Genomic DNA, 9,823 nt, shown 5'->3' on the forward strand with positions numbered 1-9,823 from the left:
GGGATGGAGGGATAGAGGGATGGAGAGATGGGGAGATGGAGGGATAAGGGGGAGGCAGGGAGGGGGGTTTAGTGGTGGTTATGCTATTCTCTCTCTCTTTCTCTCTCTAGCTAGCTTTAACTTACTTTTGAGAGTGCTTTTCCGAGAGAGGGATAGAGGGATGGAGAGATGGGGAGATGGAGGGATAAGGGTGGAGGGATAGAGGGATGGAGGGATAGAGGGATGGAGAGATGGGGAGATGGAGGGATAAGGGGGAGGCAGGGAGGGGGGTTTAGTGGTGGTTATGCTATTCTCTCTCTCTTTCTCTCTCTAGCTAGCTTTAACTTACTTTTGAGAGTGCTTTTCCGAGAGAGGGTAACCCCCCCCCCCTCGGGCCTGCTGGCTGAGCATTTCTGCTCCAGGGGCCCTGGACAAGTGCACCATTAACTGAGGGACTGTGTGGAGAGCACGTGGGACAATGGGCCCAACACGCTGTCCCAGCCCTCAGACAAGCCTAAAAACAAATGTTACAGGGCTGGCACAGAATAGAATCATCCGGCCTGTGTCACTGAATGCATTTACCTACCTCAGAGCCCTTTCAGTTCTGCGCTTTGTTTTACCCCGGGGAATCAGGGAAGACGTGAATGGAGGGGCGACGACCAGGAGCCGAGTGATGAGAAAGAGGGGAAAGAAAGGCTTCCAAGTCTCCACAGAGACGGACAGAGCCCAGAAAACCTCAGACAGGGGGGGGTGTTTAGAGATTTTGTTTATTGTTGTGTTTAGGTTTTCTTCTTTGTCTGTCCTTCCTCCCTCCTTCAACCCTTTTAGACTGAACTATAATATGTGGAGAGCAAAGCAAACTCAGGAGGTCTTCTCTAAGCTTCTCAAGAAAAGTTTGGACAAATCATTAGGAAACATGAACCATTCGGTCAACAGGAATAATCAGAAGGCTTCTCTGTGGAGTGGACAGGTGTTTTTTGTCCTGAGTTCAGACTCTTCAGTTACACAACAGAGACAGAGTTCCCCAACAGACACTGATCAGGAAGTAGTATTACAGTGCCTTGCGAAAGTATTCGGCCCCCTTGAACTTTTCGACCTTTTGCCACATTTCAGGCTTCAAACATAAAGATATAAAATTGTAATTTTTTGTGAACAATCAACAACAAGTGGGACACAATCATGAAGTGGAATGAAATTTATTGGATATTTCAAAACTTTTTTAACAAATAAAAAACTGAAATATTGGGCGTGCAAAATTATTCAGCCCCCTTAAGTTAATACTTTGTAGCGCCACCTTTTGCTGCGATTACAGCTGTAAGTCGCTTGGGGTATGTCTCTATCAGTTTTGCACATCGAGAGACTGACATTTTTGCCCATTCCTCCTTGCAAAACAGCTCGAGCTCAGTGAGGTTGGATGGAGAGCGTTTGTGAACAGCAGTTTTCAGTTCTTTCCACAGATTCTCGATTGGATTCAGGTCTGGACTATGACTTGGCCATTCTAACACCTGGATATGTTTATTTGTGAACCATTCCATTGTAGATTTTGCTTTATGTTTTGGATCATTGTCTTGTTGGAAAACAAATCTCCGTCCCAGTCTCAGGTCTTTTGCAGACTCCATCAGGTTTTCTTCCAGAATGGTCCTGTATTTGGCTCCATCCATCTTCCCATCAATTTTAATCATCTTCTCTGCCCCCGCTGAAGAAAAGCAGGCCCAAACCATGATGCTGCCACCACCATGTTTGACAGTGGGGATGGTGTGTTCAGGGTGATGAGCTGTGTTGCTTTTACGCCAAACATAACGTTTTGCATTGTTGCCAAAAAGTTCAATTTTGGTTTCATCTGACCAGAGCACCTTCTTCCACATGTTTGGTGTGTCTCCCAGGTGGCTAGTGGCAAACTTTAAATGACACTTTTTATGGATATCTTTAAGAAATGGCTTTCTTCTTGCCACTCTTCCATAAAGGCCAGATTTGTGCAGTATACGACTGATTGTTGTCCTATGGACAGTGTCTCCCACCTCAGCTGTAGATCTCTGCAGTTCATCCAGAGTGATCATGGGCCTCTTGGCTGCATCTCTGATCAGTCTTCTCCTTGTATGAGCTGAAAGTTTAGAGGGACGGCCGGGTCTTCGTAGATTTGCAGTGGTCTGATACTCCTTCCATTTCAATATTATCGCTTGCACAGTGCTCCTTGGGATGTTTAAAGCTTGGGAAATCTTTTTGTATCCAAATCCGGCTTTAAACTTCTCCACAACAGTATCTTGGATCCTTGTTCTTCATGATGCTCTCTGCGCTTTAAACGGACCTCTGAGACTATCACAGAGCAGGTGCATTTATACGGTGACTTGATCACACACAGGTGGATTCTATTTATCATCATTAGTCATTTAGGTCAACATTGGATCATTCAGAGATCCTCACTGAACTTCTGGAGAGAGTTTGCTGCACTGAAAGTAATAATTTTGCACGGCCAATTTTTCAGTTTTTTATTTGTTAAAAAAGTTTGAAATATCCAATAAATTTCGTTCCACTTCAGAATTGTGTCCCACTTGTTGTTGATTCTTCACAAAAAAATACAGTTTTATATCTTTATGTTTGAAGCCTGAAATGTGGCAAAAGGTCGAAAAGTTCAAGGGGGCCGAATACTTTCGCATGGCACTGTAAAAGCAACACATTCAAAGTTTCTAGTGTTTGTCTTGTGTTTTGTTTGTGAAAATGAATGTTTAGATATTTGTCTGGAATGTCTGGATATTTCTATAGTTGCCATTATAGACCTTTTTCTCTGATGGACAATGGAACAAAAATAACTGCTGTAAAGAAAAGTTTTATCTATTGAAGATGTTATGTCAAATCTACCGCACAGCCAGAGTCGATTGGTGAAGGTGCTGGAGGTAAAACTGGAGAAAGAGGGAAAAGTCTCTGCACACTTCCAGTCAGATACACATTTATTTCATTGTAGCTGAAGATGCTATTTACTTAACTATTGGAGATGTAAAATGTCATTATAACACAGCACTGGACTAGAACAGTAGACTGTAGAAAGAAAGGTGAACACAAATATAAAGGTTTTCAGCGTTTTTTTAATTATCTGTGGGAGAGGATTCAGTCATGTTTATTCTGTATGGCTTGCATAACCAAGACCATTATAATTGTCACCCCATGGGTGATGCTGACTAGAGTTGATGGGGTGATGCTGACTAGAGTTGATGGGGTGATGCTGACTAGAGTTGATGGGGTGATGCTGACTAGAGTTGATGGGGTGATGCTGACTAGAGTTGATGGGAGAAATGGGGTAAAATCTTTGCCATGACAACAAAAACATTCAATATATTACCTTATATATTATATTATTTGTGTGTGACATAGCTGACTGTCTGCTATCTCCCACCAAGTAGTTTTTTACATCACCTGTACTTTGAAATATGCACTTGGTAAGAGAACACTATGTTTCTTTAATAGGGGGGGGGGGGTGAGAGAGGGTGAACTATGCTTTATGTTCCATTGCCTGGGGAGAGGAAGATCTACAGTATAACTCAGTCGTAAACCACAAGCGCTGTTCATCAGGCCCTTCAGCAGGAGTCACAGGGCACAGATGGTGAATGGAGGAGAGTGTCACCCACCCGCAGTGCACGGCTCAGCCCAAACCTCCGAAAAACATTCTCCTGCACACACATATTTTTGCACATTCACAAGCAAGTGTGCTTGCACCAACAAAATACACACACAGCGTGCACAGATACACACACACACTGTGCACCTGCACACCAGCGGAGGCTGGTGACTTGAAAAAGGTGTTAGGATGGGAGACACACAGTATAGGCGCGGAACGCACGGAGACGACAAAGTGTGTTTCAAAAATCGTTAAAGACTAATTATTTTCACCTAAAGCATTTAATAAAGACATTTATAGTACAATATTATGAGGAATGGGAATGAGAGGGCTACTAACACCGTGTTGGAAAGGAATCACAGCAGTGATTGAATTAGGGTATGTGGCATGAGTTGAGGTGTTCAGTGGCTTGACCAGTGCAGGATTTGACAAATCCAGTGAAGGATTTGACTAGGAAGACAAAAAACTACAAGATAACACATTACACAGTTAGACAAACAAGCTAAGAATGAGTTAGTCCAAGCATCATTGATGTGTAATAATGTGATTGTGTATGTGATTGACTCTACATACAGTAATGAAAGAAATGTATAGGGGTACTCACAGTGCTTGGAGGGGAAACATGCAATGTGCCAGTGGATGAGCGGGCACATGAGACATGGCTTCAGTTCATGTCAGGAGAGAGTTGACAATGGTAGTAGAGTGGAGTAGTCACCACCTCTTAATCAGGGAACATGAGGGGACTTAGCTGTACATACAAATAACAGATACATTCCATTACAGCTGCACCATCATAGGTTTGGACAACGAGTTTCTCTATGAACTTAAACTCAGACATCTCAAAATTCATAAAGTCAAACACAGACTGCGCATCTCACCCACTTGACACATTAAAGTAGCCCAAGAAACGTTCCTGAATAAAGCCCTGATCATCCACATACCTGACCATAACTGACAACCAGTGGCAGTTCTAGACCATTTCAACTGGGGGGGCCCAAGCTGGGGCCAGTTGTACTGTTAGAGGGGCCAGTTACATTAGACGTTATTGTTGTCATATTGTTTTCTTCACTGCATTGCAGGCATTAGCAGGCAAAAGACCATGTTCATAATCATTAGTGTTCCACGTTGCCACTGTCTAATAACGGATGTAAAAAAAGAACGATAGCTAAAATTAGTTATGTAAAAATTATTTCATACTCCACATTTAGGGGGGCCACAAGGGGGTCCAAAATTGTTGTCACAGGGGCCTCCTAGGTTTTGTATTGAAGTCAATGTAGCCAGAGGAGGACGGAAGCTAGCTGTCCTCCGGCTACACCATGGTGCTACCCTACAGACTGCTGTTGAGGCTACTGTAGACCTTCATTGCAAAACAGTGTATTTTAATCAATTATTTGGTGAAGTGAATATATTTAGCATAGTTTTATCTAAAAAGGCTAACTTTTTTAATGTTTCACTATTTTTATTTTTATGAAATTTCACTGAGGAGGACGGTCCTCCCCTGAGAAGCCTCCACTGGTGCACACAGACACACAGCATTGACCTGCACACAGACACACACACAAACACACAGACACACACACAGCGTACACCTGCACACACACACACACACACACACACACACACACACACACACACACACACACACACACACACACACACACACACACACACACACACACACACACACACACACACACACACACACACACACACACACACAGTGTGCACCTGCACATAGACACAGACACAGACAGCCTTGGGAATTGGGGGGAAATTTCTTCACTGCTGCCACACAGCTATAAGATTTAAGATTTACAGAAACTTTATAGAGGGAGAAAACATGTAGTAAGGGAACATGGAGGGTTTGAATGATCTCTTCTCCAGGACTGGAAGACCCCACATATACTGAATGATCTCTTCTCCAGGACTGGAATACCCCACATATACTGAATGATCTCCTCTCCAGGGCTGGAAGACCCTACATATACTGAATGATCTCCTCTCCAGGACTGGAAGACCCTACATATACTGAATGATCTCCTCTCCAGGGCTGGAAGACCCCACATATACTGAATGATCTCCTCTCCAGGACTGGAAGACCCTACATATACTGAATGATCTCCTCTCCAGGGCTGGAAGACCCTACATATATTGAATGATCTCCTCTCCAGGGCTGGAAGACCCCACATATACTGAATGATCTCCTCTCCAGGACTGGAAGACCCCACATATACTGAATGATCTCCTCTCCAGGCCTGGAAGACCCCACATATACTGAATGATCTCCTCTCCAGGGCTGGAAGACCCTACATATACTGAATGATCTCCTCTCCAGGGCTGGAAGACCCTACATATACTGAATGATCTCCTCTCCAGGACTGGAAGACCCCACATATACTGAATGATCTCCTCTCCAGGACTGGAAGACCCCACATATACTGAATGATCTCCTCTCCAGGGCTGGAAGACCCTACATATACTGAATGATCTCCTCTCCAGGACTGGAAGACCCTACATATACTGAATGATCTCCTCTCCAGGACTGGAAGACCCTACATATACTGAATGATCTCCTCTCCAGGACTGGAAGACCCTACATATACTGAATGATCTCTCCAGGACTGGAAGACCCTACATATACTGAATGATCTCCTCTCCAGGACTGGAAGACCCTACATATACTGAATGATCTCCTCTCCAGGGCTGGAAGACCCTACATACAATGAATGATCTCCTCTCCAGGGCTGGAAGGGGGATCCTACATTTACTGAACAAAAATATAAACGCGAAAGGCAACACTTTCAAAAGATTTTACTGAGTTATGGTTAATATAAGGAAACCAGTCAATTGAAACAAATTCATTAGGCCCTAATCTATGGATTTCACATGACTGGGAATTCCGATACGCATTTGTTGGTCACAGATACCTTAAAAAAAGGTAGGGAAATGGATCAGAAAACCAGTCAGTGTCTGGTGTGACCACCTTTTGCCTTATGCAGCGTTACACATCTCCTTTGCATAGAGTTGATCAGGCTGTTGATTGTGGCCTGTGGAATGTTGTCCCACTCCTCTTCAATGGCTGTGCGAAGTTTCTGGATATTGGCTGGGAACCTGGCTGGAGGTACCTGGGAACCTGGCTGGAGGTATCCTGGGAACCTGTCTGGAGGCATCCTGGGAACCTGACTGGAGGCATCCTGGGAACCTGGCTGGAGGTACCTGGGAACCTGGCTGGAGGTACCTGGGAACCTGGCTGGAGGCATCCTGGGAACCTGGCTGGAGGCATCCTGGGAACCTGGCTGGAGGTACCTGGGAACCTGGCTGGAGGTACCTGGGAACCTGGCTGGAGGCATCCTGGGAACCTGGCTGGAGGTACCTGGGAACCTGGCTGGAGGTACCTGGGAACCTGGCTGGAGGCATCCTGGGAACCTGACTGGAGGTATCCTGGGAACCTGGCTGGAGGTATCCTGGGAACCTGGCTGGAGGCATCCTGGGAACCTGGCTGGAGGCATCCTGGGAACCTGGCTGGAGGTACCTGGGAACCTGGCTGGAGGTATCCTGGGAACCTGGCTGGAGGTACCTGGGAACCTGGCTGGAGGTATCCTGGGAACCTGGCTGGAGGTACCTGGGAACCTGGCTGGTGGCATCCTGGGAACCTGGCTGGAGGCATCCTGGGAACCTGACTGGAGGCATCCTGGGAACCTGGCTGGAGGTATCCTGGGAACCTGGCTGGAGGTATCCTGGGAACCTGGCTGGAGGCATCCTGGGAACCTGGCTGGAGGTATCCTGGGAACCTGGCTGGAGGCATCCTGGGAACCTGGCTGGAGGCATCCTGGGAACCTGGCTGGAGGCATCCTGGGAACCTGGCTGGAGGTATCCTGGGAACCTGGCTGGAGGTATCCTGGGAACCTGGCTGGAGGTACCTGGGAACCTGGCTGGAGGTATCCTGGGAACCTGGCTGGAGGTACCTGGGAACCTGGCTGGGGGCATCCTGGGAACCTGGCTGGGGGCATCCTGGGAACCTGGCTGGAGGCATCCTGGGAACCTGGCTGGAGGCATCCTGGGAACCTGGCTGGAGGTATCCTGGGAACCTGGCTGGAGGCATCCTGGGAACCTGGCTGGAGGTATCCTGGGAACCTGGCTGGAGGCATCCTGGGAACCTGGCTGGAGGCATCCTGGGAACCTGGCTGGAGGTATCCTGGGAACCTGGCTGGAGGCATCCTGGGAACCTGGCTGGAGGCATCCTGGGAACCTGGCTGGAGGTATCCTGGGAACCTGGCTGGAGGTATACTGGGAACCTGGCTGGAGGCATCCTGGGAACCTGGCTGGAGGCATCCTGGGAACCTGGCTGGAGGCATCCTGGGAACCTGGCTGGAGGCATCCTGGGAACCTGGCTGGAGGTATCCTGGGAACCTGGCTGGAGGCATCCTGGGAACCTGGCTGGAGGTATACTGGGAACCTGGCTGGAGGCATCCTGGGAACCTGGCTGGAGGTATACTGGGAACCTGGCTGGAGGCATCCTGGGAACCTGGCTGGAGGTATCCTGGGAACCTGGCTGGAGGCATCCTGGGAACCTGGCTGGAGGTATCCTGGGAACCTGGCTGGAGGCATCCTGGGAACCTGGCTGGAGGTATCCTGGGAACCTGGCTGGAGGCATCCTGGGAACCTGGCTGGAGGTATCCTGGGAACCTGACTGGAGGCATCCTGGGAACCTGGCTGGAGGTATCCTGGGAACCTGGCTGGAGGTATACTGGGAACCTGGCTGGAGGCATCCTGGGAACCTGGCTGGAGGCATCCTGGGAACCTGGCTGGAGGTATCCTGGGAACCTGGCTGGAGGTATCCTGGGAACCTGGCTGGAGGCATCCTGGGAACCTGGCTGGAGGTATCCTGGGAACCTGGCTGGAGGCATCCTGGGAACCTGGCTGGAGGCATCCTGGGAACCTGGCTGGAGGTATCCTGGGAACCTGGCTGGAGGTATCCTGGGAACCTGGCTGGAGGTACCTGGGAACCTGGCTGGAGGTATCCTGGGAACCTGGCTGGAGGTATCCTGGGAACCTGGCTGGAGGTATCCTGGGAACCTGGCTGGAGGTACCTGGGAACCTGGCTGGAGGTATCCTGGGAACCTGGCTGGAGGTATCCTGGGAACCTGGCTGGTGGCTGTATGGTGGGGGGCTCTTTAAAGACCAGCCCCATGAATTAGCCTTTGTTAGTCTGCTGTCTGACACCTCGACTCACCTGCACCCTGTCAGGGAAGCACACACACAGACACGCACGAACACACACACACACACACACACACACACACACACACACACACACACACACACACACACACACACACACACACACACACACACACACACACACACACACACACACACACACACACACGTCAGCCCTTAACAAGCAGAACACCTGCAAAGGCAGGAGGCATGGCAAGAGAGCAATCTGCCAAGAGACTGATACAGAAAGACACACACACAGTGCTGCACGCACACTGTTCTGCACGCACACCGTTCTGCACGCACACTGTTCTGCACGCACACTGTTCTGCACGCACACTGTTCTGCTCGCACACTGTTCTGCACACACACTGTTCTGCACGCACACTGTTCTGCTCGCACACTGTTCTGCACACACACTGTTCTGCACGCACACCGTTCTGCACGCACACTGTTCTGCACGCACACTGTTCTGCACGCACACTGTTCTGCTCGCACACTGTTCTGCACACACACTGTTCTGCTCGCACACTGTTCTGTACACACACTGTTCTGCACACACACACCGTGCAGCGCATACACACACACTCAAGCCTGTGTGCCTCTGCTCTGCTCTCCCAGTGGTTAGTCACTGACAGATTAGAAGGAGCAGAGCTGCAGACCAACAGACAGAGAGGTAGAAGGAGCAGAGCTGCAGACCAACAGACAGGGAGGTAGAAGGAGCAGAGCTGCAGACCAACAGACAGAGAGGTAGAAGGAGCAGAGCTGCAGACCAACAGACAGGGAGGTAGAAGGAGCAGAGCTGCAGACCAACAGACAGGGAAGTAGAGGGAGCAGAGCTGCAGACCAACAGACAGGGAGGTAGAGGGAGCAGAGCTGCAGACCAACAGACAGGGAGGTAGAGGGAGCAGAGCTGCAGACCAACAGACAGGGAGGTAGAGGGAGCAGAGCTGCAGACCAACAGACAGGGAGGTAGAGGGAGCAGAGCTGCAGACCAACAGACAGGGAGGTAGA

Source organism: Salmo salar, chromosome 16, assembly GCF_965601325.2.
Source record: "Salmo salar chromosome 16, fSalSal1, whole genome shotgun sequence".
NCBI classification, from domain to species: Eukaryota; Metazoa; Chordata; class Actinopteri; order Salmoniformes; family Salmonidae; genus Salmo; species Salmo salar.